This window comes from Xiphophorus hellerii, chromosome 1 (genome assembly GCF_003331165.1).
Source record: "Xiphophorus hellerii strain 12219 chromosome 1, Xiphophorus_hellerii-4.1, whole genome shotgun sequence".
Taxonomy (NCBI): domain Eukaryota; kingdom Metazoa; phylum Chordata; class Actinopteri; order Cyprinodontiformes; family Poeciliidae; genus Xiphophorus; species Xiphophorus hellerii.
Window position 1 is genome coordinate 11,247,891 of NC_045672.1, and position 12,145 is coordinate 11,260,035.

At 37.0% G+C, this 12,145-nt stretch overlaps 2 long non-coding RNA genes across 3 annotated transcripts; one reads left to right on the forward strand and one right to left on the reverse strand.

The window, feature by feature from the left end:
- The first annotated feature begins 2,466 nt into the window (after nt 1–2,466).
- LOC116727907 (uncharacterized) lies at nt 2,467–10,046 on the forward strand. Its single transcript, XR_004340894.1, has 3 exons — nt 2,467–2,529; nt 9,846–9,911; nt 10,001–10,046. It is a non-coding gene; the product is annotated as an uncharacterized LOC116727907 (long non-coding RNA).
- LOC116727899 (uncharacterized) lies at nt 3,428–9,356 on the reverse strand. 2 transcript variants are annotated; one of them, XR_004340892.1, is made up of 3 exons: nt 9,261–9,356; nt 3,603–4,124; nt 3,428–3,521 (listed from the first exon to the last, which is right to left on the reverse strand). It is a non-coding gene; the product is annotated as an uncharacterized LOC116727899 (long non-coding RNA). The 2 variants fall into 2 exon arrangements; XR_004340891.1 differs by having other exon boundaries at nt 3,428–4,124.
- Nucleotides 10,047–12,145: the final 2,099 nt, after the last annotated feature.

Here is a 12,145-nt window from a genome sequence, read left to right on the forward strand (position 1 = left end):
CCACCGTCCCTTGAAACTTTTCCCTTCTCCGTAGTCTTTTGGATTTCCTGTCTTTAGTGTCCTCTGTGAAAAACTCCACATTGTGAAATGGTAAGGTACTGAGGTCGAAAACAATTTCCTCAGATTGCTTTGCTTGGGCTCGAGTTAGAGCAACATTACACTGAGGAGAATTCAACAGGTCAATCAGCACTGGCAGGTCATTGCCAAGAATTACTGGAAATGGCAAGTTATCTACTACCCCAACATTAAGCAGGTAAGTTTGTCTTTTTATAGTCACATAAACATCTGCTGTTGGATATAGTTTTCTGTCACCATGGACGCAGCAGATTGGAACGGTCTCACTGGTGCAAACAAGCTGGGGTGAGATGTACCTGCGCTGGACCAAAGTCCGTGTACTCCCTGTATCAATCAGGGCCCTCAGTGCCTGACCGTTGAGCTCCACAAAGGTCTCCATTAATTGATTCATTGCTCCAACATTCTGAGTCTCTTTCCTGGGCACAAAACACATCTGGGACAACTTGACAGCATTTTGAGGTCACATTGGTTTAGTATGACCCTCCTGTCCACATAAGTAACAAGTGGGTTTTTTCCATTGACCTTTTGAGCCAAATCTCTCTTTTTCAGGTAGCTTACCCACAGCTGAAACTGGTTGGGCTGGAGATTGATGGCGGCCATCTTTTTTCCAGCTTTGAAAAGCCCAAGAGTTCCTCCTCCTCACAGCCACAAACACATCTGCCAGTTCAGCAGCCTCCTTTGCAGTCTTTGGATTATGTTCTTTTATCCAAACCTGAAGTTCTGGTGACAACATTCTTAAATATTGTTCAAGAATCATTATTTCATTGATTTGTTCAACTGTCTTACCGTTAGGTTGCACCCATTTGATATACAACTCCTTCAGCCTTATGAAGAGCTCCTTTGGAGTTTCTTCTGGCTCCACCTGAAGCAAGCAGAATCTTTGCCTGTAGGTTTCACTGTTAATGTCATACTTCTGCAAAACAGCTAATTTAACTTGATCATAGTTCATAGACAAATCGACATCCATGTGCACAAAGGCACTTCTTTGCCTATTAGCAGAGGTATTAAATGGAAAGCCCAGTCAGTTTTTGGCCACCTGCAGGCAGAAGCTATTCTCTCAAAAGTAATGACAAAATGTTCAATGTCATCTTCTTCACTCAATTTTTGTAATTTAGGTGCATGAGAAACATACGCCTGTGAATATAGGTCACCTGATTGACTATGTTGAGGTGAAGCTGCCACTCCAGGATCTGGTGGTTGTGTAGGCCGCACTGGTGATGTCTGTGGAGCAGTGGGAGTGGTCTCAGGTCGGCTCTCCCTTTTAAACAATCTGAACTGTTGTTGTAGTTCCTCAAATTTCTGTTGTTGCTTAGCAGTTTCTCTGGTCCAGTGATCCTCTTTGGCCTTCTGATGTCCCATGTGGGCTCTGAGAAGGTTGGCCAAGTCTGCTAGTGTTGGTTCACTCCTCTCCTCTTCCATGTCAAACACTCCACCAACAGCTCCACCTTCCTCAACAGGCACTCTTTCATCCAGCTCAGAACCGGGTTCTCCTCTTGTTCGTCCTCTTCCCTTTCCAGGCATTTCGGAAAAAGAGACACTTCTGACACCAACTGTGAGGGACCAGACTCAAACGAGGACAAAAAAATGTTCAAAGTAGCAAAAATTCAATTTAATTATTCCAAAATAGCAAACAAAACATAAAGATTTAATGCAAAAATAAGTCAAAGAATAAATAACAATTTTGGGCCCAATTTAACTGAGGTCAACTGAATTCTAACTGAACACAAACAAAACTGACCTCCCAACAAAGAACAAAAGGCTGCTTAAATAGGGGTGGAGTAACCTAAATCTACCACATGAGGGAGGCACGACATAACAAAAGAACAAATAAATACAAAATTAACTAAAGCATTATATGAAATAAATAAAGCAAAACTAACTCTTACTTAGCAGAAATAATAGGTGAATATTTAAGTGACAAAATTAACTAAATAAAAACAACTTGAAACAAGTCTTCCCCCTTCAGTCTTTCAAAAACAAATGGTATGCTCCAGGTTTCCTCCTCCAGCTGGTTTGTCTCAGCAGCACCTCAAACAAAAGACAAGTGTAAATAAACCATTCAGACAGACATTAAATAAAGTGTGCACCCATTAGAAAATATATGTCTAAATGAGATAACTAACTTAAACGTGTAAACTGTAATATAATATAAAGAAAAAATACTAACACGATGTGGTGGTGGGAGGAGCATCCACCACAGTTGTGTTGATTAATATTAGCCTTAAGAAAACCTTTAATCGTTCACACTTCACAATGTGTACTTGAGAAATACTGTTTAAGCCATGTCCTGGATACTTGTACTTCAAGTTTTGATATTGCATTTTATTGTACTCATATTGAAGATATGTTTGAAAAACAATTTCAATAATTATATTTTATTCTTTGTATCAGACCCCGGAAGGAAAATTAGGACACCAACTGTGGAAGACATTTTGAATGCAATGTGTGCAAATGGTAAGTTCGTTGCATGTCTATCCTGAATGTCCTCCATTACAATGTTATGTATGTTATTACAAAGCGCACTACACCCTCGGTAACACAATATGTCTGGTCTTCCTTAGGAAAATATGTATTCCGGATAATTTATAGGTTTTCAGATACAAAAAGTGTGGGGAGTCCAGCTTTGTCTTTAGGTCACTCTGACGTACAACCAGATATGTTTAAGAAGTTATAAATATTCCATACTTAGATAAATCACATACGCTTTGGGGTACGTGTATTGGGTGATCTCATTAGTGAGGATGTAACACCTTTCAAAATGTTCTATATGGCTATTATGTATAGTGGGATTATAGCTGTACTGTCATGTGAATGTCTGCAAGATTCATCTCGGCATTGATATTGTGGTTGTACAAAAATTTATGTGTAATATAGTGCAAATGATGCGTTTCTCATGCTAAGACTGTTGAACAAATGTAGTTGTGACAATTAGCAAGTTGGCAAGTCTCACAACAGCTGATGTTCCCTCTGAACAATAGTCACATTCACAAATGCGGAATACAGAAATATTTTATTGTGAGCTGTTAAAAGTAATAGTTGCAGCTGGTGTCACAGCTGACATATTTCCGAATACTTTGCAGCACTATGTTTGGTTATGTTTTATTGCTTATTCAAACCACTTGAGGTGGAGACCATCAGTCACACAACAAAACACAGAAAACTCTCATTCCCTATGTACATCAACCACATTTCCAGCTTTAATTACACATGCAAACATTAAAGAAATTATTAAATTAGATGTACCACAAAATACAGTAGTACAGAACTAAAGCATAGATGCTTATCTTGCATCTGTCATGATGGGTTTGAGGTTTCTAGCCCACATGCAGAACACAAGACAGGAGAGTAGGAATCAGTTTAAGTGATTTATTAAGATTACACAATTATCAGAGTGTGGCAAGGTGGTCTGGTCCAGGGAATCAACGGTAACGGGCAGCAGTGGTTCACTGCGAGGGGAAAGAGCAGACTGGTGAGTTCAGGGGTCGTGGGAACATGGAAATCTCAGATCAAACGCAGGTTGTTCTTACTTGGTGGTGGTTGGATCTGAACCTTGGAGGGTAACTGAGTATGTCCAGAGTCTCGGACTCTCAGTGGGTCCAGGAACAACGGAGGAGTGCGGCGGAGAACGGACAGGTAGGCTCGGGTGCAACGGAGACACAGCGGAGTGGTTCGACCGCCAGCCGTGGGGTCCAGGAGATACTTGCAAAACAACGGAGAGGTGAGTCTGGGAACTCGGGCAACCAGTGGGTATTTTCCACGGCGTCACGAGGGAGGTTCTGAAACCAGGAAAACTGCCAGGGTCTAATCAGCGGGTCCAGAGTGTCAAAGGGATCACCTGAAGGCAACAGAGAAAACACAAAGAGAATCACTGGAAGGCTCAAGGCAACGAGGAACACAGAGACAGGGCTCAAGGGGGCTCAGAGGTACCGTGACTGGCAAACACTCAGGCGACGCTGGACTGGCGGTCAACTCCTTAAGTATGCTCCGCTGATGAGGGTAATTGATGACAGCTGTGGATGATGATGACACCACCGCACTCCAACCGGAACCTGTCGAGGGAAGCAGGGAGGTGGAGTGAAGATCGCAGCTGGAGGCCCGGTGGCTACTCTGACAGAGCGTGGTTCGGTCACGAGAAGCTAAGAAGTGGAAGAGCGGTTTAGAGGCATAATCTGGACTGTGAGTGAACTAAGATGGCTAGTAGTAGTGGAGGGTGCTCAGAGGATGAAGGAATGGAAACAAGTTGGTCGGTAGTAGAAAATAAGAAAGGTGGAGGAGGAAAAGATAAGGGCAAGAAAGGGATAAATACAGGAAAAAGATCTCTCGAAGATGAGGAGGAAAACGTCGAGACACGAAAGAAAGTAATGATGGAGGAGTTCAAGGTAATTTTGAAGTTCAGAGCTGGACAGGATTTGACAGGAGTGAGTCCAATCACTCTATCTATTGGTTTAAAGAAAGTAATTGGAGATGTGGAATTAGCTAAAGTGTTAAGAGATGGAAGCCTGTTGATTATCTGTAAAAATGCTGAACAAAAGAACAAAGCGTTAAAATTACAGTCGATTTGTAAAAGAGAAATAACGGAGAGGAAAATAATGGGAGAAGAGAGAGGAATAAAAGGGGTAATATCAGGGATTCCATTAGGAGAAAACTTAGATGAGTTGAAGAAAATCATTAAAGGAGAAGTGACAAATATCAGACGACTGCAGGCTTTTAGAAACGGAGAAAGAGTGGATAGCACTTCTGTGCTATTGGAGTTTAAAGGAACAGAAAAACCAGACAAAATAATGATTGGTTACTTGAGTTTCAGTGTTAGGAATTATATTCCTCCACCGATGAGATGCTACAAATGTCAGAGATATGGACATACAGCAAAAATATGTAATGGGAAGCAAAGATGTGGTAGGTGTGGAGGAGAACATTCTTATGGGGAATGTGGAGAGAAGCCGATAAGATGTTGCAACTGTGGAGGAGATCATACTGCAGCATATGCAGGGTGTATGGTGAGAAAAGAAGCAGCAGAAATTCAAAAAATAAAAACAGAGAAGAGAATGTCATATGCAGAAGCAGTAAAGGAGGTGAAAAGTGCAGGGGTAAGTCAAAGAGCTAAATTAGAAAAGAAGACGATAGATAAAGATCAAAATATTGTCACGCTAGAAAAGCTGATCCCGTTCTTAGCCTACATTATAAATTGTTCAGAACAAGCGAGGACTAAAACTGAAAAAATTAAAATCATAGTGAAAGCAGCAGTAAGATTTTTTAATGTTACAGACTTATCATGGGAAAGAATTCAGGATGAACTCAGACAAGGAGAGGGATCAGGTGAAAATGAAGCAAATCAAATAGTCATATAATTTTAATATTACAATGGAATGCTAGAAGTCTAATTGCTAATGGTCAAGAGTTTAAAGGTTTTATTAATAGATTAAAGGAGAAACCAGATGTAATCTGCATTCAAGAAACTTGGTTAAAACAAACATTACAGTTTAGTATTAGTGGGTATTCAACTATAAGAAGAGACAGAGGAAATGGAAATGGAGGAGGATGTGCTATATGTATAAAAGAAAAGATAAAATTTATTAAGATACAATTGGATACGGAATTAGAGATTAATGGAATTAAAATGTGGACAAAAAATGGAAGTATAGAAATTATAAATTATTATAATCCTTGTAAAAAAATAGATAAAGCAAAGTTAGAAAGTATAATTAAACACAGGGGAGAGAAGCTAATATGGTGTGGGGATTTTAATGCACACAGCACTTTATGGGGTGAGAAAGATGATTATAACGGGGGTATTTTAGAAGGAATAATTGAGGAAAAAGAATTGGTAGTATTAAATAATGGGGAAGGAACTCGGTTGGATGTGGTTAGTGGTAAGGAATCTGCTACTGATCTCACTCTAGTATCACAAGGTATGGCAGATAGTTGTAAATGGAAAATAAATAAAAATAGTACAATAGGCAGTGATCATTATCCAATATTTATTGAAGTTGAGTTAGATATGGAAAAAGAACAGGTAAATACTCAAGGAAGATGGAGGTTTAAAGACGCTGATTGGAGGAAATATGAAGATATGAGTGAGAATAGATTGATAAATATAGATATAAATAAATCAATAAACGAATTAAATTTAGAAGTTAGTAAGAGTATTATTGAAGTAGCAAAAGAAGCAATCCCAAAAGGTAAAGGGATTAAAAAGAAAAGAATAGTCCCCTGGTGGAATATAGAATGTACAATGGCAATTAAAGCAAGGAATAAGGCTTTTAAAACACTTAAAAAAGATGTTAGTTTCCAAAACCTAATTAGTTATAAGAGGAAACAAGCAGAAGTCAGGAGGAAGATTAGAAATGCGAAAAAGTTTTATTGGAGTAAGTATTGTGAATCATTAGGAAAAACTACAGCATTAGATAGAGTATGGAATACAATTAAGAAAATGTCAGGAAAGTCAAAGGAATATAAATTCTCAATACTGAAAAATAATGGAAATATGATTATAGAAGATAAAGATAAGGTAGAGTTATTAGTAAAAGTTTTAGCTAAAGTGCATAGTAATGAAAATCTTAGTAAAGAAGAGAAAGAAGGAAGAGAATTAACGATGAGAAAATATAATGAAAGGATAAATGAGGAAATGGTTGATAATGATAATATAAATATGAAGTTTTCAATGACAGAGTTAAAAAAAGCATTAAAGAATACAAAAAATTCAACACCAGGGGAGGACCAAATAAATTATGTTATGCTTAAAAACTTGAATGAAAGGAGTAAATTAGTTTTACTAAAACTATATAATAAGATATGGGAAGAAGGAACTTTGCCAGATAAATGGAAAGAATCAATTATTATTCCTATATGTAAACCAGGTAAGGATCCTCAGTTAACTGAAAGTTACAGGCCAATAGCGTTAACATCTTGTGTCGGGAAAGTAATGGAGAGAATGGTGAATAATAGATTAATTTACTTCTTAGAATCGAGAGAAAAAATAAAATATCAATATGGCTTCAGGAAAGGAAGAAGTACGATAGATCCTATGATACAGCTTGAACATGAAATCAGAAAAGCACAGGTGAATAAAGAGGTTTTAATGGCAGTGTTCTTGGATATTGAGAAGGCATATGATATGTTATGGAAGGAAGGTTTACTGATTAAAATTAGACAAATAGGGCTAAGCGGTAAAATTTATAATTGGATTAAAGATTTTTTAACTGATAGAAATATAAGAGTTAAAATAGGAAATGAAGTAAGTTCAAAATGTTTAACTGAAAATGGCACTCCTCAAGGTAGTATTATAAGTCCAATGTTATTTATAATAATGATTAATGATATTTTTAGTAAAATCGAAGGTAAGTTTGGAATGACTTTATTTGCGGATGATGGTCTTATTTGGAAACGGGGAAGAAATATAAAATTTATAAATGATAAAATGCAAGAAGCGTTAGGTAAGGTAGAAGATTGGGCGCTAGAATGGGGATTTCGAATTTCAAGTTCAAAATCTAAATTTGTTAACTTTACTAATAGGAAGGTAGGCACTAAGATAAAATTAAAAATGTATGATAAAGAAGTAGAAAGGGCAGATAATTTCAAATATTTAGGTTTATGGTTTGATAAAAAGCTTACATGGAAAATACATATTAGTAAAATAATAGAGAGAAGTAAAAAAATATTAAATATCATGAGGTGTTTAAGAGGTAAAGAATGGGGAGCAGGTAGGAAAACTTTGAAGATATTATATATTGGACTTATTAGATCGATAATAGATTATGGATGTGTGGTATATAATTCTGCCTCAAGTACCTTATTAAAAGAAATAGATAAAATACAATATCAAGCGTTAAGAATTTGCTGTGGAGCAATGAAGACAACACCAGTGTCAGCACTACAGGTAGAAATGGGGGAAATGCCATTGGAGTTAAGAAGGAAACAATTAGGAGTAGGGTTCTGGGCAAATGTAAAAGGGCATAAAAAAAGTTATCCTATAAATAATATATTACAACCATGTCAAGAAAATGTTAAGAATGTAAATGTAAATAGTTTTGGATGGATAATAAATAAAGAAATAAAGGAAATAGGATTAAATCAATGTTTAATTAGCCCGGTGGTGGATTTTTCATGTAATCCGCCTTGGATACAAAAAGAGATGAAAGTTGATTTAACATTGTTGGAAGAAGGAAGACAAACAGTAGAAGGAGAGGTGGAAAGATACATAAGAAGGGAATATGGAGAATACTTACAAATATACACAGATGCATCAAAAATGGTAAATGATAGAGTAGGGATAGCATTTATAATTCCAGATTTAAACATCATGGAAAATAAAAGATTAACGGATAGTTTGAATGTATACACAGGAGAGTTACTGGCTATTTCAATGGCGTTAAAATGGAGTGAAGAATTAAGTGACAAGAAAGTGTTAATTTGTTCTGATTCAAGTAGTGCATTAATAAGTATTATGGAACAAGAGTCGGAAGCAAGACAAGACATATTGATAGATATAAATAAATCAATACATAAAATGGGGATAAATAGATCTACTGTTAAATTTATTTGGATTCCGGCTCATATCGGAATAGTTGGAAATGAATTAGCAGATACATTTGCAAAGAGTGCGAGTAAGAGAAGTGAAATTGAATTGGAAGTTAAGTATAGTAAAAGTGAGATAAAGAGTATAAGTAAAATATATTACAAGAAGAAGTGGCAGGAACAATGGGAGGGTGAAAAGAAGGCAAGGTTTTATTATAGTATTCAAAAAAAAAGTGGGGGAGTGTAGAAAGGAAAATAGGAATAAACAAGAGGAAGATATTATATCTAGGTTAAGATTTGGACATGTAGGGCTAAATAGTACTTTGAAAATAATAAATAAACATAGTACGGGGTTATGTAATTTTTGTGGAAAGTTGGAAACAGTTATACATATTTTTATGGAATGTAATAAATATAATCTAGAAAGAGAGGAATTAGTAGAAGAGTTAAATAGGAATAAAGTTAAATTAAATGTTAGAGATCTGCTACAAAAATCTTCTGGAGATGTGGTTTTTAATTCCGTGTTTAGGTTTCTTAGGAAAACAGGTCTAATAGGGAGATTATAGGGATTCGGCATCTGGTTCATACTCCAGTCCAGAAGGTGGCGGTAATGCACCTGAAAGTTGTTTGCCAACCGCCATAAAACAAAAAGAAGAAGAAGAAGAAGGAACCTGTCGCCATCTGGTGGTAAGAGGTGGAAAAGGCGCACAGGAAAAAACGCCACCAAGAGAACCAGAGAAGCCCGGAACATAACAGCATCACTTGTTTAACTTTAAGGAAGTATAAGACATCTCAAATTACGGAACTAATGAATGAGCAGGCAATAATTTGTTTTCAACATTATAAAAATTGCAGAAATAATTACATACAAATCACACTAACCAATAGTTTAAAGTAGGGGTTCCCAAAATTGTTCCTCAATGGCCAGCACCTTGCATTTCTTAGTTCTGTTCCTGGTTTAATGCAAGGCCTATGAATAGGTTGACATGATGAAAAGTTTGTAACTTCCACCGGTGAGAGAACTAAAACATGCAGGATGCCCATCCTCAGGGCCCTAATTTTGACAACAATGAATAAAAATAAAAAGTATTAATAACAAAACTGTTTCAATATGTTTAAATATGCTGTTTACACAGAACTGATAGTAACGCTTGAGTTCAACATATTCCCGTATAAAGTATAATATGTTAAACGTTACTTGAAGGTATGACCTACCTTGAGATCACATTGCAACTAAACTGTTAATTCTTCTTTAGATGAGCGGAGCGTAACAGAGCCTATGGGTTTGACGGAAGTGCTGTCAAGAGAACCGACTACAGATGGTATGCATTTAAATAAATTAAGGCATTATGCGTCTTTTATGTTTTTTAAACTACATTTGTCAATAAATGACTTATTTTTCTTTATTTAGATACTACGGATGTTTGCAACATCTGCCACTGTCTGTTCAGTGATGAGAAAAAAAATGCCAAGAAGAAGTGGCGTGAGTGGCGACGTTGCAACACATGTGAGCAGTGGTCACACCTGGCGTGTGGATTCAAGAAAAATTTGTGTCGTCATTGTCAGACTCCCAGAAGTTGAGCCTTGTTATGTCTTTCAGAGCGAAGGTGAAACATTAACATGTTTAACGTTGAAAAATTGTCTTATAGTACTACTTGGTTCTTTGCTGGAATAATGACATGGTGTCTCACTGTCCAAAATGTTCAAATCTGTATGTTCGAAGATACTGTCTAACATATGATATAAGTAGTTTTTGGCTTTTTATAGCCATGGATCTCCATTGTGCAACATCTTCAGGTCTGTGAAATCATTCACTTCTGTTTTCAGCAAAAATGTAAAACAAGCTTTTATTGGAGATGTATTTTTTTGTTGTGCTATCTGTCATTAAACATGTTTTTTTCAAAATGTATTATGTATCACTGGGACTGCAAAAAAGACTCTTCTAATTTGGTCACAGTTGTGACATCTGTTTATCCGAAAGCTGTCAATGTTAGCATTTCCTGTAGTTTGTCTTAAACAATTGATAAATGTACAATGCATCAATAAAAGCTTTTGTATTGAAACGATATTCTGTCAAATGTGAGTGCTTTAAATAGTAACAAACATTTGGGTATCAAACGAACACATCAGTGAGCATGTTAGCTGAACTCATTACTATTGCACTGGAAAAATTTCCACATGGTAGCACAGATAATACCCTTTAGCAAAAGAATGAGTAAGATCTTTCCTTTTAAATAAACAAATTGACCAGGTTAGAAGACGACATGTTCAGGTAAAGGCACTTTCTCCCTTCGTGAAATCGTTAGGACAGGCATGTTGATAGGACACAGCTGGAGAAGATCCCAGTGTGGGATGCAGTAGTTCCACAACGTCACATGTCACTATTGGTTATAAATGGGTGACACGCCATGTGACCAGTTACACACTTTTTGCCGCTTAATGAAAACTATTAATACGATTTGACATTAGGATTTCACTCTGTCTGATAATTTCAATGTATGACTGGAAAATGTGATTTACTTACTTTAACAGAATTTGCTACCCACTCAGACTGGTGAGTTCAATCATGACATCGCCCCGTGTGTCAATGATGGGGCGCATTCCATTTCAAACACTGAACATGTGCCGCAACAATAAGACCCTGTGAGCTGTAAGTGCGAGGCTGTTATAAAGTAATGTATATGGTCATTGAGAGTGTAATTGTAGTGTGTAGTGTATTAAACTATGATCAGGGCTTCACTTTTTTCTCATATTTAGTTTAGCTGCACTATTACAGATAGTATGTGTTAACAAGGAGAAGCTGTATGGGAGAGTGATGCAAAAGAAGCCTTTTCAGCAATTACGCCTCAAACAGAGCCGCTTGAGGTCTGCAAAAGCACATTTGGACGAGCCAGCTTCATTTTGGAATAAGGTCCTGTGGACTGAAGAAACAAAGATTGAGTTGTTTGGTCATAAAAAAGGCATTATGCATGGCGGGGAAAAAAAAAAACAGCATTCCAAGAAAAACACTTGCTACCCACTGTAAAATTTGGTGGAGGTTCCATCATGCTTTGGGGCTGTGTGGCCAATGCTGGTACTGGGAATCTTGTTAAAGTTGAGGGTCACATGGATTCCACTCAATATCAACAGATTCTTGAGAATAATGTTCAAGAAGCTGATACGAAGTTGAAGTTATGCCGGGGATGGATATTTCAGCAAGACAATGATCCAAAACACCGCTCCAAATCTACTCAGGCATTCATGCAGAGGAACAATTGCAATGTTCTGGATGGCCATCCCAGTCCAGACCTGAATATCATTGAACATCTGGGATGATTTGAAGCGGGCTGTCCATGCTCGGCAACCATCACACTTAACTCAACTGGAATTGTTTTGTAAAGAGGAATGGTCAAAAATACCTTCATACAGGATCAAAGAACTCATTAAAAGCTACAGGAAGCAACTACAGGCTGTTATTTTTGCAAAAGGCAGATCTAATAAATATTAATGTCACTTTTCTGTTGAGGTGCCCATATTTTTGCACCTGTCAAATTTTCTGTTAATGCGTACTGCACAT